This window comes from Coptis chinensis, chromosome 5 (assembly GCF_015680905.1).
Source record: "Coptis chinensis isolate HL-2020 chromosome 5, ASM1568090v1, whole genome shotgun sequence".
In the NCBI taxonomy this organism is placed as follows: domain Eukaryota; kingdom Viridiplantae; phylum Streptophyta; class Magnoliopsida; order Ranunculales; family Ranunculaceae; genus Coptis; species Coptis chinensis.
This window is the reverse complement of record NC_141460.1, coordinates 8,777,882-8,799,238: the sequence shown is the minus strand read 5'-3', so window position 1 is coordinate 8,799,238 and position 21,357 is coordinate 8,777,882. Positions and strand designations below refer to the sequence as shown.

Sequence of the window (21,357 nt, the reverse complement as noted above, 5' to 3'; positions counted from 1 at the left end):
AAGTTGTTTAGGAAGAACAACTAGACTTACATCCTATCCCAAAATGGTAGTTGGTGTAGAGTCTAGTTAGGAATCAAAGTGATGAGCTTAGAGATAAGTCATTGCTTTGGTTCTACATGCTAGCATGCATGATCTTAGAGATGAGTCATAGTGTTAGGGATTAAGTTAATTTTTGTTAGGACTTGTCTAAGAGTTCTAGGAAGGTTAAGATACACTTACTAAAAATCAAATAATAGAGGTTATCTTCAAATGAGGAAAATTAACTCTCCACTTTTGTCTTAGTCAAGTTTTATTCTTGTTTTAGTTGCATATTACGTAACTTAAGTTTTTTATTTTTTTGCATTAAAAGAAACCAAGTATGTAGTTAGTATTAATGAAATCTCTTAGCTAAACTTACTCACCAGTTTCCAAAAAGCAAAACCAAGTTGTAAGTGGTCCTAGAATGTAGGTTGGTTCGAATCCCTACTCAAAACTATATGAACACAAGATCGTGAGTAAGAAAATACTTTGTTTTTGCACTTTGGCCAAGGAAGAGATACAAATCTCTTAGATACGCAAAAGGTGAATATCAAGAAACATGACTCAAAAACTGAGAAAACATGCAAGAGTGGAAAGCGTGATTTACGGTAAATGTGGACTTAGGATCCGGTACTTACAGCCACACACTCCAAAGGAGGTCCCGATTACCTGAATGGTGTACTCCCATAATATAACAGTGGAATGTAGGACACCGAAGAATAAAATGATTCTTTTATAGTCAGATACTCGAGACTGTATCTAAAACATGATATTAACATGCAGTTTACCATATATCAACAATCGAAAAAGTTGGGTGTCTTTCCATAAATAATTAACACGAAATGCACCCCCCAAACAAAATCAAGCACTAAGACTTCCTACGACATGGCCTAGCGGAATGAGAGTGAATACTGATGGATCTAGAACCTAACCTAGCATGCAAAGTCTTCTTTTTTCTCCAACGAAAGGGTGGCCAAGTGAATGATTGTGAGAAAATGGATGTTTATGGAAGATATGGTGGATATGGATAAGTTATAGAAGTAAGGAATGGAAGAAATGAGAATGTGGGTTTATCACACAATTCATTGGTGGAGTGGGTTGGTATCATCACAACTAAAAATGAAAGTATCAGGTGGCTCTTTAGGTAGTATTTTCTTACTAGGAAAGTTTAGAAAATCATGAAGCACAGGAGAAATAAGAGGGTCAAGTGCAAACTCAAGGTTCCTTTGAAAAGGTGGAGGACGGGGAACATTGATGGAAGGTGAATGAGTAAAGGATGATATGAGGTGGGTGAATGGTGCTCAGCTAGAGCTCTCAGGTCTAGATCATCAGAAGTTTTTAGATATGCAAGACATTCTTCAATAGGTGGGTTGGAAGAATCACTGGGATAGTGGGTGAAAAATTCTTCTTCTATCATGGCGTCAATGGAAGAATCATCGAAGTCGAAACTTTCGAAGGAAAGGAATTGATACATCTGATTCTCTGAAAACGCATTGTTGAAATAATCTTTAGCTAAGCTCTTGATCATACTACCTTTTCCATCGATAGTCGTATTGGGTAACTGTTTCATCATTTTGAAAACATTCACCTCAACATAAAGTTTATAAGCGCGTTGGCAGTTTCTGAGCGCGTTGGTAGTTTCCAAGAAAGGACGCCCTAAGATGATAGGAACAGAGTACTTAACGACTTCTATGTCGAGGATAACGAAGGCGGCTGGGTAGTAAAAATCTTTAACCAGCACATTTTCAACAACCCCCTTAGGATACTTAATAGAATGATTAGCTAATTGCAACGTCATTTTAGTTGGTTGCATCTCTTTTAACCCTATTTGTTTATATAAATAATAAGGGAATAAGTTAACACTCTTGCCCCCAGGTCTAATAGAGCAGTTGTCGTGTGTGTATCCCCTAAGGTGCATTGTACAGTATGACGACCAGGGTATTTGTACTTAACGATTCCATTGTGTTCAGATAACGTGGAAAATTGTTCAGTTAAAAAGGCATCTTTTGGAATGTTTGTACACTACTCTTTTAGAAACTTAGCATGTTGTGGTAATTTTGTAATAGATTCAAAAAAAGGTAGGTTTATCGTTAGGTTTTTAAAAACTTCCCTAATCTCGTCAAAATTTGTATCCTTGGTTAACATGGATAGTCTCTGGGGAAACGGTGGTTTCTCTCTATATTTAGCATATGGATCAATAGGAGTAGTAACCTTGGCCGCTTTCCTCTTGGGTTATGGTTTAACAGGTACTTCTACAGGAGTAGGATCTTCAGTATCTATATTGGTATCTAGTAAATTTTCATTTTCACTGACCACTGGTGGTGTAGTAATGGGCATAGTTACGGTGTTATCAACCACTCTACCAGAACGGAGAGTGGTGATGACATTTAACTCACCTACGTTAAAATTATCATTACTAGAATTACCGGTTACTTCAAAGGCTGTGTTTTGCGTTTTCCGATTTGGTATAGCTTGACCTGGAAACACACCTTTCGGATGGGCTTTCTCTTGGTTTAACTATTGTATGGCTAGAAAAATCTGTTGGTTATAGTTTGCATGTAGGCTTCGAAACGATCCGGTTGTGAAGGTGTAGTGGCCACAGGTGGTGTGATAGGAACTATCTCACGTTGATTATTATCGGGTGAGTTGCGATAGTTGTTATTAATCAGAACGATACCTCTATTATTATTATAATAATTATTATAATTACCTTGTCATTGCCTCGGTGGCGCTTGGTTGTAGTTGCTTGCTGGCCTAACATTTTGATTATTAAACCCTGGAGGTATAACTTGTTGATTATTTCTCCAACTAAAGTTGAGATTTTGTCTCCAAGGTGCGTTAGGTTCACTATTAATGTAACAAACATTGTTTGGCTATGCGGATGGTTGTTCATAGACGAGAGGACAATAGGAGTCAGGATGCTCAGGACTCAAACAGAAATTACATTGAATAGAGTTGACGTTCATGACAGGAGTAGGCTTTTGTTGGACAGAAATAGCTTCTACCTTTTTTGTGAGAGATTTGATTAAAGTTTTAAGCTCTGGATCAGATTTAACCTCAAACATACTGGCAGCCTTAACTGTGGAAGAAGAATTAGCGGAGCGGGGGATGTCATTACCCCCCCCCCCCCAATTATTATTATGCTTGGATTGATCTTCTACAAACTTATATGCCTCTGAGGCTCCTTTACTAAGGAAATTACCCTCATTCATTATATCAAGAACCTCCTTATGGTGATGTAAAAGCCCTTTGAAAAAGGCACGAACTAGCGTATTTTTCATAAGGTTATGATGTGGACACTCAATGAGAAGATCAGTGAAACGATTCCAAGCCTCTGAAAAGGATTCATAAGGGTTCTGGCGGAAGAAATGAATCTTATAAATCATTTTATCTGTCTTCAATGGTGTGTAAAACTGTTCCATGAGCAATTGAACAAGTTTGGCCCATGAGTCCACAGAATTAGGCGCTTGGGCAGTTAACCAAGATGCCGCTTTATCGGCTAGGGTGAAAGGAAACACCCTCAATTTAATTTGTTCTGAACCTATGGTAGGATGATGAAATGTGGTAAGAACTTGTTCTATCCTACGCATATGCTGATAAGGCTTCTCGTGGTCTAACCCATGAAAAACCGATAACAAATTAAATATATTAAGGGGAATTCAAAAATCCCCCACTGGGTCTACAAGAACGATGCATGACTTAGGGCTATCGTTCAGGGCTTTGTAAAAATCAGAGAGAGGAGTCTCTGTTTCTTCAGTCATTGATGCAGGTGTAATGTGTGATATTCTAGATAGGCGTGTGCATTGATGTTTGCGATAAATCACGTTAGATGGTTTTTTCTTACCAGACTTTAATCTCATGCAAGGCTAAGTCCAATATCAAAGAACACGAACAACATTCAAAACAACCCTAATATGCTAGAATTAAAAACTCCTCTGACAAAAGAGGAGAGGAGTGGAAGGAGTACATGAATGCCTCCTTGCTACGCGTTTGAATAGAGTTTGAACTAACCTGTGAAAAATCGGGCTTTCTTCAGAAGGGGAGCGGGAGCACTTGGAAACAGTCTTATAAAGGCGCGGGCGTGCTTTTGCTTGACACGAATTCCAATAACCGGAGGGCGGGCGCGCTCAAGGTAATATTTTGAAAAAAAATTATTTTCTGAACCAAACAAACACAGTTAGAACCAAACAAGGGTGGGTGGGTTTAATGGGGTTTTGGTAGGATCGAAAATACTAAAGGAAACGAATCTAAACCAAACTAAGATGGCAGCAGCGCCATTTGATAAATATAAAAACAATCGTTTTACCTACTCTTAACTAATTATGCTAAGAATAAGTAAAAGCTTGAATTTACTCTATGATCAAACTTCTACTCTCGTTTATCGTGCAATATGTGGAGTAGAGAATTGGTTCCACTCCTAGTTGTTTTAGACGTAAGTTTCACTAGTTTAATCAATTCTAACAAAATTAATGAGAGTAATTGATTGTAATTATACTAATATGATAAAATTTAACTAATTTCGAAGGTTTAATGATCTAGTTTATACTAAAGCAATTTAATACTAAGATGTGAATATGGAGAAGTAATTAGGGAAATTTGATTTCACTTAGATAAATTTCTAATATGCTAGTGTAGATTATTGCAGTCCTAACCAATAAAGATTAAGTATTGATCCCTAATTATTCATGACAATCTCTACCAACTAATAATTAGCATGTGAGAAAGTTTAACCCTTTCTCATGGTGAATAAACTAACCTACTAGAGTGAAACTCTTAAATAAACAATAATTATAACTAACACATCAAGTCTTCATCAAAGCTTCATCAAACCCCTCTAATGGAGGTTTAGTGCAGATTCATTAGACTATCATTAATAGAGAAATAAAAAGAAGACATAATGAAGAACAATAACTTGGCTTTATTAATCTAATGGAAGAGAGTCTAAGAATTGAAAACTATATTAAAAACTAAGTACTGAATAATTAACTAAGTCTATGAATTAATAACTAAGTAAAAACTAGGAGCTATATCTAAGTCTAAGTCTAAGTACCTAAGAGTTATGTCTTACTCCTCTTTATATAGGAGAGGGCTAGGTCTACAATTTCGTGCATGGGCTTTGGAGCCATGTTTTAGGCCATGAAATCAAGCCCAAAACCTAACTACATATGTCCAAAAAGGGATTCTCTGCTAGAAATTACTACATGTAAAGTCCTGAATTATTATTAAGGGTATTTTTGTAAATTTCATATTAAATCTAAGGCCGTTATGTAAATTGGTCGTCGGGTTTATTTTTCAAACGTACGTAACTGGATGAAACTTAACTCCGACTCATAAGTCACGTTAGGTAAGCGACCATAGGCGAAAATTTGACAAAATGCCGGTTAGCGATTTCTGCGGTCGAAGCTGGCACGAGTTAACAGCTTACACTCTTGAGTGGGTTATTGTTATAGCCTGCGGTGAGATAGAATATAGGAGATTAAATTTAGCGGGATGGGCCGAAAAATAATCAAAACGCTAAGTCGAATTAGTGGGGGTTAGAAGTTAATTAGGACCTTAAGCCAATTGGGTCACGTTGGGTTTGGGCCTTGACCGTATCGCACTAAACCAAGAATAGGCCCAAAACCAAAATCGTGGAAACAGAGAACGCACCAAACAAAACTGAAAATCGCGAAACCCACTTCTTCTTCCCCAAATTCGCATCTCTCAAACCCTAAGAGAGAGAAACTTAATTCTCCCCAATTTCAGTAATCCAAACCTATAATTCCTCACCCCAATCTTAGTAAAACAAAAATCGCACCAACCGAAATCGCCAAACAAAAATCGCACCTTCTTCCCCAATTTTCGCACCTACTGAAACCCTAGGAGAGAGAAATTCGAATTCATCAAATTCCATCACTCCAAACCAACAATTCTTCACACTCAAACCTTAGAAACCTTAAACCCAAATGTGAGGATTCGAAATCACTTGGAATCGCGTCGTACCAAGGTAAAAAACGAGTTTAATTTCTTCCTAAATAGATATTTAAACTAAATTTCGATGGATTAGGGGGTATGGATGGAAGATAATTGAAATGGGATGTTTGTAATGTCGACAGTAGCTGTTGGTGGAGATAGAGTGGAGCGATTTTGATGGAGCAGAAATCTAGGAGCGATTCTGTTGCTGATTCGGTAAGAATCTTCGGCTATTCACTCGATTTTGAGCAGTTCATGCCAGTTTATAATTGTTTAAGAGTAGATTAAGTAATGAACGATTGATAAGGAAGACAACAGTAAATATTGCGAGAATTTAATGTGAATGGAATAGTGGAATTTGTTGTTGTTGTCGGAATCGAGAAAAATCTTAATTGTTATTGGACGCGATATAATTAGCGTTGTCGTGTGGGCCTGCAGTGGCTCGAAATAGCCCGTAGAGACCGCCGAGTAATGCTTGATGCGAAAAGGGGCCTGTAGCTCTGTTAACGGTAGTTAGATAAAAATTTACCCGAAACCAAATTCGTAGTGTCGAGATTCTTCTCGACTTACGTTATATAAGAATTCTCGTTCGTTCGATAACTTCTAATGGTCGACGTATATATATATGATGTGTAGGAGTAAATACGAGGGGATTCGGTTAAGCGGGCTCGATTCGGTTAAGTGGGCTTGAGGAGAACGAAGCTTACTAAGGTAGGAACCTACATACCAGTATATAGCCTGCTTATTTTCATGCATGATTTGAATCGTTTAAATAGGAAATAGATAGTTGTGTATCAACCATGCATGTATATATGATATTCATGTTTTGCATTGTATTTCCTCGCTATAAACTATATATATAGATAGCTTTCGCGTGAAATGGGTTTTCTGTAAAATCGGGGTAGCGAGGGATTGTTTCTTTGTTAAAAGTGAAAAACTGGTTTTGGGAAAGGTTCGCGTCTCTTGTCTCAGTAAGGAGACAGAGAGATGGATTTTGTAATGCGGGTAAGAATTACCCGGTTGTTTGTAACTAGGTGCGAGGTTCTGGATTGTTCCCGGGATGGTCGTGTTATTTACGATGATTCGCCGTTTGGGAATCATCGGTTGTTATTTACTATGACTGGCCCGTTTGGGAGTCATAGGTTGTTCTGCTCGATTTCGGGAAATCCAGGAACTCACACCTATATAACCAACAGTTTTAAAAGAAAAACTAAATATGTAACTAGAGTATTTGAAGATAATCGGTAATACGAGTATATATATATAGATATTACTATGTTTATCACGAGGAGATTTAGAAAAGGAACTGTGAATTCCTATAAAGAAGGAACTGTGCATTTCGGATTTCGAGGTTATTCTTTCTAGATTCCAACCGTGGTGTACATCTTTTGAGGTGGTGGGCCACCTTTAAAGGGATGCATCACTGGATGTAGTCCGGGAATTCCTTTTCTACTTTTCTAGATAACCATGCTTGTACGTGTCACGTTGTATGGTGATTAGCTTGTGTGGGGTTACATGTTACCTCGATGAGGTTTAGGCGAGGAGTGAGAGTTTAGTCCACTCACGGATGTGTGTCGAGGATCCCGAAAGTCTGCGGTCGTCGAACGGTTGACCACCGTAAGTTAGGTGACGGCCGTATGGGGTCGTGGTCACTGTGGCCCACCCGAGCCCTAAAAGCTTTGGGGATTTTTGTGTAACGAACACAACAACGGCATTTCATCTCCCCGCCGGTAAAATCAGGAAAACAACGGTGCATGGTTCACACTTTGGGAAGTCTTGAACCGAGATTGCCTGCGGATCGGATCATTTTGAGTACCCGGTCGTACCCTCACCATTCTAATAGGATGCGGCCGGTCACAATAGTTGTATGATGATTGTGAAAACTCTATTTTGAATATCAATGAAGCATGTCGAGATGATTTACGCTAGTTAGTGATGTATATATACCTAGTCACAATATTTGAATACTATTATAGAAACCCCCCGCATGTTTTAAATGTTTTCTATAAGTAGACTATTTATTGGCTATGTGCGTTTCTCTTGGGCATAGTTGTTTGCTCATCCTACTACATTTTCGACGAGCGGTTCGGAGGAAGCTTTTCCTAACCCTAGCGATGAGGGTTATGGGGATTTGGGAGGATTCCCTTATGCTTGACGGGACAGAGTCAAGTTCTACTTTTGGGTTGTATATATATAGAGCTCCTCTCCTTTTGATGTATTTATTTGATGTATTGGAGTGTAGTTAATATTAAACCTTTTGGATATGTATATGAGCATCACGGTGGTGTATAGTTGGTGGAGATTTTGTATATATATGGTTGTTGGAAGGGTATTATGAAGTGTCGAGGGTTATGACAGGTTTATGACAAAGTTATGACAGGTTTTAGGTTTCTAACGTCGATCAAACAAAGGAAACTCTGCGAAATTTCGGTAGAATCGGGATAGATGTCCGCCTCGAGATTCATTCCCGCCCCGGGATGTGGGTTGGGTCTCGAGCGACGTAAAAACGTGGTATCAGAGTGTCCACTATTAGATCCGTCTGGGAGCTGTAGTGGGGGACTCGGTCGCGACGCGTTTCAGAAGTGTTAGTCGAAACCCGATAAACCCTAGATACATTACCCTTAGTTAGTACGTTAAGCGTTAATACTAGTTTAGCAATGTCGAGACGTCGCACGGGGAGTTGTTTTGTCACAGCGGAGAGCGTGGACACGTGTCGGAAAAAAAAATTTGATGAATCGGACACCATTAGGTCGGAGTGAATTTTCACTTCGAGGTGCAGGGCACGACCTGCGCTTGCCCAAGCCTTATCTGAGCGCGACCTGCGCTCATCTCTTGAAATTCTACTCGCTCATTCTGTGCATGTGAATTCCATAGGGCGCGGCCTATGCTTCTTGCATAATTTTGAGAACTCTCTCTCTCTAATTTATCATACACTGAGTTGGCTCTTTGTGTATGTGCAGAATAGTCACCATGGATCCGGAAAGTACTAGTGGTGATGATGCTACGGATCGTGGTCGGGAGGACCGAATGGATAGGCTCCTCGCTATGATGAATCAAATGGCTCAAGCACAAAATGAGATGAGAGCTGAGATCGAAAGTTTGAGGGCTAGTCGGAACGAGCCCCAACCTCTTTTAACATCCGCTGTTACTCCACCTGGTGTAACACCAGAGGTAGCATCCCCAACCGTAGCGAGAGTTGAGGAGTTCAGGCCACCAGTGCAAAGTCAATCGGGGTTTCTGCTTGCAAATTTCATCAGGCTACGTCCACCTGAATTTGTGGGGTCTTCTGAGGTTAAAGTAGCCGAAGACTGGTTGTTAGACATGTCTAGTATGCTGGACTCCATGATGTGTACTGATGCGGAACGGGTTACTTTGGCTGCCTTCATGCTTAGAGGTGAAGCCAAACACTGGTGGATCAGTGTTAAGGATGTGGAGACGTTTCCTATGAGTTGGGCTAAGTTTGAGGAACTCTTCCTTTTGAGGTATGTTACAGAGGCGGCGAGAGATTAAAAGCGAATGGAATTCCTCAAGTTAGAACAAGGAAACATGACAGTGGGGCAGTATGAAGAGAAATTTACTGTTCTTTCACGATATGGGAAGGAGTGGATTTCCACGGAAAAAGCTAAGGCGAGGAAGTTCATTGACGGGCTGAAACCGTATATGCAGAGCAAGATGTCGGTCCTTCAGATCGATTCCTATGCTGAGGCTGTGAGAAGGGCTCAAGGTATTGAAAGAGTGGATGATCAGCTATTGCTACAGAGGCAAGAGGTTGGAAGGGTAAGACAGTCGGCATCTCAGGGTAGGCAGGATACGGGAAAGAGGCAGGTTTACCAAGGTAGTGGTTCAGGGTCGCAACAGATGTATAGGCCAGTTATTCAGCAGGCACCACAGTGGAGGGCACCAGCGGTACACAGGGGTTTGAATGTGGTTAGGCCGGCCGCGAGTCTACCGATTCATGAGACCGATGAGTGGATCACAGAGAGGCCACCGAGGGTACCCGCTCCTTTCGCACTGAGTAGCAAATCAGAATTTGAGGCCTCGTGGTCGAGGAGAGCTAGATTGCAATCTGTAATACCACGAGTACGGTCGGGGAAAGAGAGTGTGGTTTGCTATAATTGCGGTGAAATTTGGGCATATCAAAGCGGTTTTGTCCCAAGTCCACTTCGGGGGTGGAGCAGAGACCCACAGCCAAGGTGTATTATCTAGTGCCAGAGGAAGAAGTTGTGGATCCTGCATCAGTCCAAGAGGAAGCCACGGTATATAATGCTATGGGGGTAGATATCAGTGCTACCGATCAAGTGGTGGAAGGTATGATATGTTTGTTTACTCATAAGGTGCATGTCCTGTTTGATACGGGTGCTACTCATTCTTTCATTGCTAAAAATATGGTGGAGATTCTTGGTTTGGATGTAGTTAATACCGGGAGGAAGCTTATTCTATCTACTCCTCTAGGAAAGAAAACTATGTTCTTTGAAGTTTGTCACCATTGTGTGATAAAGATAGGTGATAGGGAGATGATAGTCGATCTAACGGTGATGGACCTAAAAGATTTCGATGTCATCGTAGGGATGGATTTGTTAGGGAAGTATCATGCCCATGTAGATTGTTTTGCCAAGACAGTGACGCTTAGAGTACCGGGACAGCCTGAGGTTGTGTTTGAGGGGATTAGAAATACGGTATCACGAGTGGTGAAGGCCAAGTCTGACTTCAAGTATGATAGATACGGATTGTTAGCTGGTCTTAGTCTCCAAGGGCCGAAGTTCGAATCTTCTGAGCTTGTTCCTGTAGTTAGTGAGTTTGCGGCAGTGTTCCCAGATGCATTGCCGGGATTGCCTCCCTGGCGTGAGATAGATTTTGTAATAGATCTAATGCCGGGAACGTCGCCTATTTCGATGATTCCTTATCGAATGGCTCCTCTCGAAATGAGAGAACTCAAGTCCCAATTAGATGAATTGAAAAGATTGGGGTTTATAAGGGAAAGTCAGTCACCTTGGGGAGCACCGGTGTTATTTGTGAAGAAGAAGGATGGGTCATTTCGGCTATGTGTGGATTATCGGAAGCTGAATAATGTGACTATCAAGAACAAATATCCGTTGCCTAGGATTAATGACCTATTCGATCAGTTAAGGGGTGCCAAGTATTTCTCGAAGATAGATCTCGAACAGGCTACCATCAGATGAGAATTGAGAAGAAGATATACAGAAGACGACTTTCCGCACACGGCTAGGGCATTTTGAGTTTTTGGTGTTACCATTTGGATTGACAAATGCTCCAGCTGCATTTATGGATCTCATGCACCGAGTGATGTGGAAATACTTAGATCAATTTGTTATCGTATTCATAGATGACATCTTGATTTATTCCAAGACTAGAGCTGAACACAAGGAACACTTGAGGATTGTCTTCCAAACATTAGTTGATCATCAGCTTTATGCCAAGTTCAGCAAGTGTGAGTTCTGGTTGAATGAAATGAGGTTCTTAGGGCATGTTGTATCGGAGAATGGAATCAAAGTTGATCGTTCAAAGATAGAGGCAGTGAATAATTGGCCGAGACCGACGTCAGTGACGGAAATCAGAAGTTTCTTGGGATTGGCAGGTTATTACCGTCGTTTTGTAGAAGGATTCTCTAGCATAGCGTCGTCCTTAACTAGATTGACACAGAAGGATGTGAAGTTTGAATGGACGGAGGCATGCGAGAAAGCTTTCCAAGAGCTAAAGACGCGATTGATAACAACGCCGTTTTGACTATTCCAGATCCGGAGAAGAGTTATGTGATTTATAATCGATGCCTAACTTTGGGTTAGGATGTGTCTTAATGCAAGAAGGCCAAGTGATAGCGTATGCGTCTAGACAATTGAATGCCCACGAGAAGAATTATCCTACTCATGACTTGGAGTTAGCGGCGATCATTCATGCTCTAAAGATATGGAGGCATTATGTGTATGGTGAGAAGTTTGAGATATTCTCTGATCACAAGAGTCTCAAGTACTTGTTTCATGAGAAAGATTTGAATATGAGGTAGAGGAGATGGGTTGAGTACATGGAGGACTATACATTCACATTGCAATACCATCCGGGTAAAGCAAATGTAGTGGCCGATGCATTGAGTAGGAAGCGAGAACATGTTTGTGCTCAGATGATGATGAAGGAGTGGCAATTGCTGGAGTTTGCTGCTTCTTATGGTTTTGAAATCACGGGAAATGGAAGTGGAGATTCTAAGAAGTGCTGTTATCTAGTACAGATGACAGTGACGCAGAAAACACCTTGGTTCAGGAGATTGTGGATGCTCAGAATACATCGAGGGATGGACCTAGGTACCGAGGATATGTGGATAATGCTGAGGACATTGATTGGGAAAAATCCGGAGATGGAAGCATCAGATTCAGAGGAAGAATTTGGGTGCCTTTTGATCACTCCTTGCGGAATAGTATCTTGAAGGAGGCACATAGATCGAAGTATACCATTCATCCTGGTGGTACCAAAATGTACAGAGATCTGCGTCGTCAGTTTTGGTGGCCGGGAATGAAGCGGCACATTGCGGAATATGTGAAGAAATGTGCCACATGCCAACAGGTGAAAGCTGAACACCATAGACCACCTGGTCTTCTTAAACCTCTGGAGATTCCGGAATGGAAGTGGGAGAACATAACCATGGATTTTGTATCCGGGTTACCGAGGACCAGTGAGGGAATGGATTCTATATGGGTCATTGTGGATAGACTGACCAAGTCTGCCCATTTCATACCTGTTAAGACTACTTACTCTGCTGAAAAGCTAAGTAGGATCTACGTGTCAGATGTACTGAGGTTGCATGGGGCACCACTCTCTATAATTTCAGATAGAGGTACTCAATTTACCGGTTCATTTTGGAGAAGTCTTCAAAGGGAATTGGGGACCAAACTGAAATTAAGTACGACATTTCATCCATGAGACCGATGGGCAATCGGAAAGAGTCATCCAAATCATCGAAGATATGCGGAACTGCGTGCTTGATTTTGGGGGTAGTTGGAAGACTCATTTGGCATTGGCTGAGTTTTTGCCTACAATAACGATTACCAATCTAGTATTGGTATGGCTCCGTTTGAAGCGTTGTATGGCGGACCTTGCGTAACACCTCTGTTGACTGAAACGGAGGAGATAGTATTATGTTGGGGCGAGGAGATGGTTAGTGACACCACCGAGAAGATTAGAGTGATAATGGAATCGGTTGCTCACAGCCAGTCGTCGAGAAAAGCTATGCAGATAGGCGTAGGCGTCCCTTGGAATTTTATGAAGGTGACAGGGTATTTCTGAAAGTATCTCCGAAGAAGGGCATTCAGAGGTTCGGAATGAAAGGGAAACTTGCACCTAGATATGTGGGACCATTCCTGATTATTCAGAAGATCTCTGAGCTAGCTTATAAGCTCGAGCTACCAGAAAGGCTATCACGTGTCCATAACGTGTTACATATCTCGATGCTACGCAAGTATGAGCCGGATCCACTACATGTGGTCGATTTGGAATCGTTAGAGTTGGAAGAAGACATTACCTATCCGGAAGGGCCAGTTCAGATCCTAGATGCTAGAGAGAAGAGATTGCGGTCCAAGGTCATTCCATTGGTAAAGGTCTTATGGAGAAATCACAACGTGGAGGAAGCAACATGGGAGAAAGAAGCCGATATGAGGCAACAATATCCAGAATTGTTCGAGAACTAAGGTATGATTTAATTTCGATGACGAAATTTTCTTTTAAGGAGGGTAGGATGTAAAGTCCTGAATTATTATTAAGGGTATTTTTGTAAATTTCATATTAAATCTAAGGCCGTTATGTAAATTGGTCGTCGGGTTTATTTTTCAAACGTACGTAACTGGATGAAACTTAACTCCGACTCATAAGTCACGTTAGGTAAGCGACCATAGGCGAAAATTTGACAAAATGCCGGTTAGCGGTTTCTGCGGTCGAAGCTGGCACGAGTTAACAGCTTACACGCTTGAGTGGGTTATTGTTATAGCCTGCGGTGAGATAGAATATAGGAGATTAAATTTAGCGGGATGGGCCGAAAAATAATCAAAACGCTAAGTCGAATTAGTGGGGGTTAGAAGTTAATTAGGACCTTAAGCCAATTGGGTCACATTGGGTTTGGGCCTTGGATCAGATCGCACTAAACCAAAAATAGGCCCAAAACCAAAATCGCGGGAAACAGAGAGAACGCACCAAACAAAACTGAAAATCGCGAAACCCACTTCTTCTTCCCCAAATTCGCATCTCTCAAACCCTAAGAGAGAGAAACTTAATTCTCCCCAATTTCAGTAATCCAAACCTATAATTCCTCACCCCAATCTTAGTAAAACAAAAATCGCACCAACCAAAATCGCCAAACAAAAATCGCACCTTCTTCCCCAATTTTCGCACCTACTGAAACCCTAGGAGAGAGAAATTCGAATTCATCAAATTCCATCACTCCAAACCAACAATTCTTCACACTCAAACCTTAGAAACCTTAAACCCAAATGTGAGGATTCGAAATCACTTGGAATCGCGTCGTACCAAGGTAAAAAACGAGTTTAATTTCTTCCTAAATAGATATTTAAACTAAATTTCGATGGATTAGGGGGTATGGATGGAAGATAATTGAAATGGGATGTTTGTAATGTCGACAGTAGCTGTTGGTGGAGATAGAGTGGAGCGATTTTGATGGAGCAGAAATCTAGGAGTGATTCTGTTGCTGATTCGGTAAGAATCTTCGGCTATTCACTCGATTTTGAGCAGTTCATGCCAGTTTATAATTGTTTAAGAGTAGATTAAGTAATGAGCGATTGATAGGAAGAAGACAATGATAAATATTGCGAGAATTTAATGTGAATGGAATAGTGGAATTTGTTGTTGTTGTCGGAGTCGAGAAAAATCTTAATTGTTATTGGACGCGATATAATTAGCGTTGTCGTGTGGGCCTGCAGTGGCTCGAAATAGCCCGTAGAGACCGCCGAGAGTACTTGATGCGAAAAGGGCTGTAGCTCTGAGACTTGCTAACGGTAGTTAGATAAAAATTTACCGAAACCAAATTAAGTAGTGTCGAGATTCTTCTCGACTTACGTTATAAGAATTCTCGTTCGTTCGATAACTTCTAATGGTCGCGATATATATATATGATGTGTAGGAGTAAATACTGAGGGATTCGTTAAGCGGGCTCGATTCGGTTAAGTGGGCTTGAGGAGAACGGAGCTTGCTAAGGTAGGAACCTACATACCAGTATATAGCCTGCTTATTTTCATGCATGATTTGAATCGTTTAAATAGGAAATAGATAGTTGTGTATCAACCATGCATGTATATATGATATTCATGTTTTGCATTGTATTTCCTCGCTATAAACTATATATATAGATAGCTTTCGCGTGAAATGGGTTTTCTGTAAAATCGGGGGTAGCGAGGGATTGTTTCTTTGTTAAAAGTGAAAAACTGGTTTTGGGAAAGGTTCGCGTCTCTTGTCTCAGTAAGGAGACAGAGAGATGGATTTTGTAATGCGGGTAAGAATTACCCGGTTGTTTGTAACTAGGTGCGAGGTTCTGGATTGTTCCCGGGATAGTCGTGTTATTTACGATGATTCGCCGTTTGGGAATCATCGGTTGTTATTTACTATGACTGGCCCGTTTGGGAGTCATAGGTTGTTCTGCTCGATTTCGGGAAATCCGGGAACTCACACCTATATAACCAACAGTTTTAAAAGAAAAACTAGATATGTAACTAGAGTATTTGAAGATAATCGGTAATACGAGTATATATATATAGATATTACTATGTTTATCACGAGGAGATTTAGAAAAGGAACTGTGAATTCCTATAAAGAAGGAACTGTTGTCGCATTTCCGGAGACGGCAGTTCGCTCTAGGATTCCAACTGTGGTGTACACCTTTCAAGGTGGTGGGCCACCTTTAAAGGGATGCATTACTGGATGTAGTCCGGGAATTCCTTTTCTACTTTTCTAGATAATCATGCTTGTACGTGTCACGCTGTATGGTGATTAGCTTGTGTGGGGTTACATGTTACCTCGATGAGGTTTAGACGCGAGGAGTGAGAGTTTAGTCCACTCCTGGATGTGTGTCAGGATCCTGAGCAGTCTGCAGTCGTCGAACGGTTGACCACCGTAAGTTAGGTGACAGCCCGTATGGGGGTCGTGGTCACAGGGCCCACCTGAGCCCTAAAAGCTTTGGGGATTTTGTGTGTACGAACACAACAACGACATTTCATCTCCCTGCCGGTAAAATCAGGAAAACAACGGTGCATGGTTCACACTGGGAAGTACTGAACCGAGATTGCCTGTGACTGGGGCTGAGTACCAGTCGTACCCTCACCATTCTAATAGGATGCAGCGGTCACAATAGTTGTATGATGATTGTGAAAACTCTATTTTGAATATCAATGAAGCATGTCGAGATGATTTCTGCTAGTTAGTGATGTATATATACCTAGTCACAATATTTGAATACTATTATAGAAACCCTGCATGTTTTAAATGTTTTCTATAAGTAGACTATTTATTGGCTATGTGCGTTTCTACTGGGCATAGTTGTTTGCTCATCCTACTTAACATTTCAGACGAGCCAGTTGCGGAGGAAGCTTTTCCTAACCCTAGCGATGAGGGTTATGGGGATTTGGGAGGATTCCCTTATGCTTGACGGGGACAGAGTCAAGTTCTTACTTTTGGGTTGTATATATATAGAGCTCCTCTCCTTTTGATGTATTTATTTGATGTATTGGAGTGTAGTTAATATTAAACCTTTTGGATATGTATATGAGCATCACAGTGGTGTATAGTTGGTGGAGATTTTGTATATATATGGTTGTTGGAAGGGTATTATGAAGTGTCCAGGGTTATGACAGGTTTATGACAGGTTATGACAGGTTTTTAGGGTTTACGAACGTCGATCAAACAAAGGAAACTCTGCCAAAATTTCGGTAGAATCGGGATAGATGTCTGCCTCGAGATTCATTCCACGTCCTCGGGATGTGGGTTGGGTCTCGGGGCGTGACACTGCAATAGCCTTTTTATCCACTTATGATCCTCTGATTTTGTCAAGGCCTAAACCATTAGAAAACTCTTTCCGAAACGGTCGTTTTGATGTATATTAGGCCCAATTCCGAGGTCTGAGTCCAAAGATACAGCCTACGGAAATTCTATTGACTTTTCTGCCAGCTTTGACTTTGACTTTTCTGCTTTGACTGGGCTTTAAATAGGCTTTTTCTCCTTGAATCTTGGCCTTTAATCATAGAACTTCTTAGCAAACCCTTGCTCCTTTATCTCACAAAAGTGACATATTTCTTCACATATTTGACTCCAATACCTAGAATACATAAAAGCACGTAAACAGTACTAACTCTTATTTATTATACACATAATTGGCCTAAATGTAATATTATTAAGGGGTTAAAACTACAGTTTTGGGCTCTTATCAATTGACGAGGTGGAAACTCTATAAAGCTAAGATGCAACATTTCAAGATCACGTCCATATAGAGAGAAGCTAACTTTACAACCAAAAACTTTATTTTTTATCGGCAAAAGCAAGTGCAAGTCTCCAGAATACTTCACCCATTAGCTGAAATTTTGTGGAGATGATCTTTATGGTGAGTATATTTATATCCACAAAAAATTAAGGTTGAATTCATTTCCTAGGTGAAGTTTTATTTACGTTTTTATTTTTAGTTTAATTATTTAAGTAGCTACTTTTTAGAGACGGACTATATATATATATATTGAGGTTAGTAGCAAAGAAAATTGAGGTTACTGTAGCAAGAACACTTGATATGTGGAGTAGCTACTTTTTCTTTGGTATCAGATCAGGTAATTCCACAAATATAAATAAAAGTTCGGTTTATATCAAGTATTCTTGCTGCTAAGTGATCACTTCCGCATTAATCAGGTGTTTTACCTGATCTCTCTTTTTTCTTTGGTATCAAAGTCATGGCAGCTTAAATTAAGGTTAGTGCATTAACGGTGAGGAAATGTTTTACAATTATATTTAATTGTTTTATTTCCTAAGAAAAGATGTAAGTAAGGGATAGCCCCAGTATGATTAAAGAAAAAGACATGAGGGTTACTCTTAAGGACTACTTGCTAAAGGTTCTGTTTTCCAAAGACTATCCGCCTGGATCCTAAAATACTGTTGACTCTTCCTTACCAGTACTATGAATAGTATCTTGTTAAAGATGATATTAGGATTACTTAATTTCATTCTTTATGATACAAGATTATTGATATTTTCTTCCGTTTATGGTGGTAACTCTGGGATGTCACCCAAGTCGCGTAGGGTATATGCAGTGTTGTTTAGCAAGATATGCGTTTTAGGCTGTTTTCTCCCCGTAAACCGTTGACAGATGTGGTTTTACTATTATAAACACTAAAAACTCGATTTTGGATTTTACTGTTTACAATACATGGTGAAGAAGACGATATATCAATGATTACATCATTAATAGTTTTAATACTGCTTGGTATGATTTTAATTCATTATACTCTACCTGTTTTTGCACTAACACCTCAACACCCATGACACAGTCATCCAATGATAATTTGAGTTCAATAAAGAACACAAAATAAATCGAGTATGATCTCGACACGTAGGATAAAATGAACAAATGGACGATTCCTAATATAGATCCCAAAACCATATATAGATATGGTGACTGGATTGAGAAATTGACCTGTAAAATTGTTGTAAAGACTATGGAACAAACTATTAGTTTACATTCCATGAGTAATAATTTGCATCTTTTAAGTCCTCGTGATTTATATCCTTATATGAAAAATTATAAATTTATTCATGTAGGATTGGTACATGTTGCATTTAGACCTTTGACCATTTTGGGTATGAATGCTTGTATTCAAGCAACTCTCAGAGATGCTAGGTGTCTCGACTATTTACCATCCCTTATGGGAGCAGTAGAGACTAGTCTTTCTCATGGACCAGTCTATTTTGATTTTTATCCTAATTTAAGTTTATCTTTATCAGATAGAAATCTTTATGATTCTTTATCATTACAAATTCAGGCTAAAGGTTACAACTTTTTATCTGGATCTGAAGTGATTGGAATTACTTACAGAATTCACTATAAGGTGTTACAAATTTTAACTCCTAATGCACGGAATAAATCTACACCAGGTAAAACTGTGTTAATTGATACAAATCTTTTAACGTCTAGTGTAGCCACACCAAGGATGATTCATTGGAGTGAAATTCAATTTCCTGATTCATGGACTTGCAAAAACGTTGTTCAACCACATCCAATCATTAATAATGATTTAAATCAAATAATTCAATCAACTGAAGGTGAAGTTATATTAAACTTTAAGAAACCTTTTGTTAGTAGAAGCTTGTCTTCAAGATCTTCTTATAAGATCTCCATATGACAATCTTCTAGGCATTCAGTGTTAGAAGCTGAATCCATAGCACAGTATAATTAATATGTAGAAGAGATTTGTATCTCTAATCAACAAATACCACATGGTATTTATACACAGAAAGCTAGGGAATCTCCTACAGCTTCAGAAATGGAATTTGTTTTATAATGGATTACACATCTACTTAAACAAATCAATTTTATAAATTAAAATATGAAAAGCTGAGTAAATATTTTACTCCTATAGAGTTGCAACCTATGGTTCAACCTTATGATGATTATTTTCAATGGTACCAGAAGAATCATACTACTCTTGCAAAAGTGAATCCCTCTGGTTATTATAGGAAGAGTTACGAGAGTCCTAGGTTTAAGGCTGTCCTCACCGCTTGTGAGTTCCCGTCCATCCTCGGACTCTTCCTTCCTATTAGGATTCCTCTCCTTATGGAAGTCTGAATCTAGACTATATCTTATGAGAGGTAAGTTTCCTTGTTGATCATAATGTCCCATCATATATGGGAAGATAATATCTAAAATGTAACTCCTAAGATATGTCATCACGATTCCTTTCTTATCATCAGAGATCGCCCTCTTCAGTTTCCTTCTGTTCAGGAACTGTCTATATCAGTTCCTAACGACTTGGAGAACTGCCATACTTAGAGGCAATCAACCACGTGCCTAGCACATTCCCACTAAACACTCGTGCTACGCACGAGATCACTTATTCACAAAATTGATCCGGTGGTCCTCGTCTCATTCTGGACATCTATAGTCTTAGGTTATTTCCCATACATGTGTCATATATATATATATATATATATATATATATATATATATATATATATATATATATATATATATATATATCCATTGTGAGAAGATCATATCCACAAAAAATCGGGTCTTAATTCAATTTGTAAGTCGATGGAGTGGCTTGGGTCTGAATATACCAGTTCTCCAAGTCGTTGGGAACTGATGAAGACAGTTCTTGAACATAAGAAAACTGAAGAGGGCAATCTTTGATGATAAGGAAGGAATCATAATGACATATCTTTAAGAGTTACCTTTTAGATCTAATATTCCCATATGCGATGGGTTATTATGACCAATATGGAAACCTACCTCTAATAAGATATGGTCCAGATTCAGACTTCCATAAGGAGAGGATTCCTAATAGGAACGCAGAGTCCAAAGATGGAAGGGAACTCACAAGCGGTGAGGTTAACCCTAATCATATGACTCTCAAGACTCTTCCTATATAAGCAACAGGAATTCGCTCTTAGGAACTACGCAAAATAGGGTTTGATTCTTCTAAATAAACAAGGAGATATGTAAGCAGCCGCAAGATGGTTCAACCCTAAACACTAAATCATCTCATCCTTTCTCCATTGAGAAAAAGTTCTAAATCACAAGGCACAGAGGAGGATCAGGGGATACTTAGAAAATCCCCTACATCTTTTGGTGTCGTCTGTGGACACGAAAGCAGGTAAACATTCGTTTCGTCGACCGATTTAGTTTAAAAACTTTTAACATTGTGATGGTAGGAACTAAGAAAACAAAAGGTGACGCTACCACTCGCAGCATCGCTGGAAGAGAAGAAGAACACGAGATGCCTGAAGGAGGGGAGAATGTCGATCATCATGATGTGAATAATCCCTTTCAAGGACAGGTAACTAGCACCGTCGGACTAGTTACTCCCGGTGTAGGTCTTGGTAATGACGCTCAAGGAGAACGCCAAAATGGTGAGAATGCTATTCTTACTAACCCAGAGTCTATTCAAGCAAGCCAGGCGGTATAGGCTCTGGAACAACAAAGAAACAACCTTGAGCGAGAAGTAGAGCTACTGAGGCATTTGTATTAATCTGACACAGGGAAGGAGCCGCTTATCAATCTCGATGGTAACGGCCTTCCAGAGGGCGGTCGAGCTAGGAACCCAAGGCGTGGGGATCCAGTTCGGTGGGAACCATCAGAATCAGAGTATAGTAATTCGGATTAACACTCAAATTCAGCATCAA

The 21,357-nt window shown here is 39.9% G+C and overlaps 1 long non-coding RNA gene, 1 other non-coding gene and 1 pseudogene across 2 annotated transcripts; all 3 read left to right on the top strand.

Annotated features, from left to right (window-relative positions):
• The first annotated feature begins 3,300 nt into the window (after nt 1–3,300).
• Nucleotides 3,301–3,407, top strand: LOC147496537 (small nucleolar RNA R71). The gene has a single exon (XR_015197300.1). It is a non-coding gene; the product is annotated as a small nucleolar RNA R71 (small nucleolar RNA).
• Nucleotides 3,408–5,676: 2,269 nt separating this feature from the next.
• LOC147496536 (uncharacterized) lies at nt 5,677–7,252 on the top strand. Its single transcript, XR_015196600.1, has 3 exons — nt 5,677–6,004; nt 6,114–6,186; nt 6,607–7,252. It is a non-coding gene; the product is annotated as an uncharacterized LOC147496536 (long non-coding RNA).
• A 2,234-nt stretch (nt 7,253–9,486) lies between these two features.
• LOC147496535 (uncharacterized) lies at nt 9,487–13,664 on the top strand (annotated as a pseudogene).
• The last annotated feature ends 7,693 nt before the right edge of the window (nt 13,665–21,357 follow it).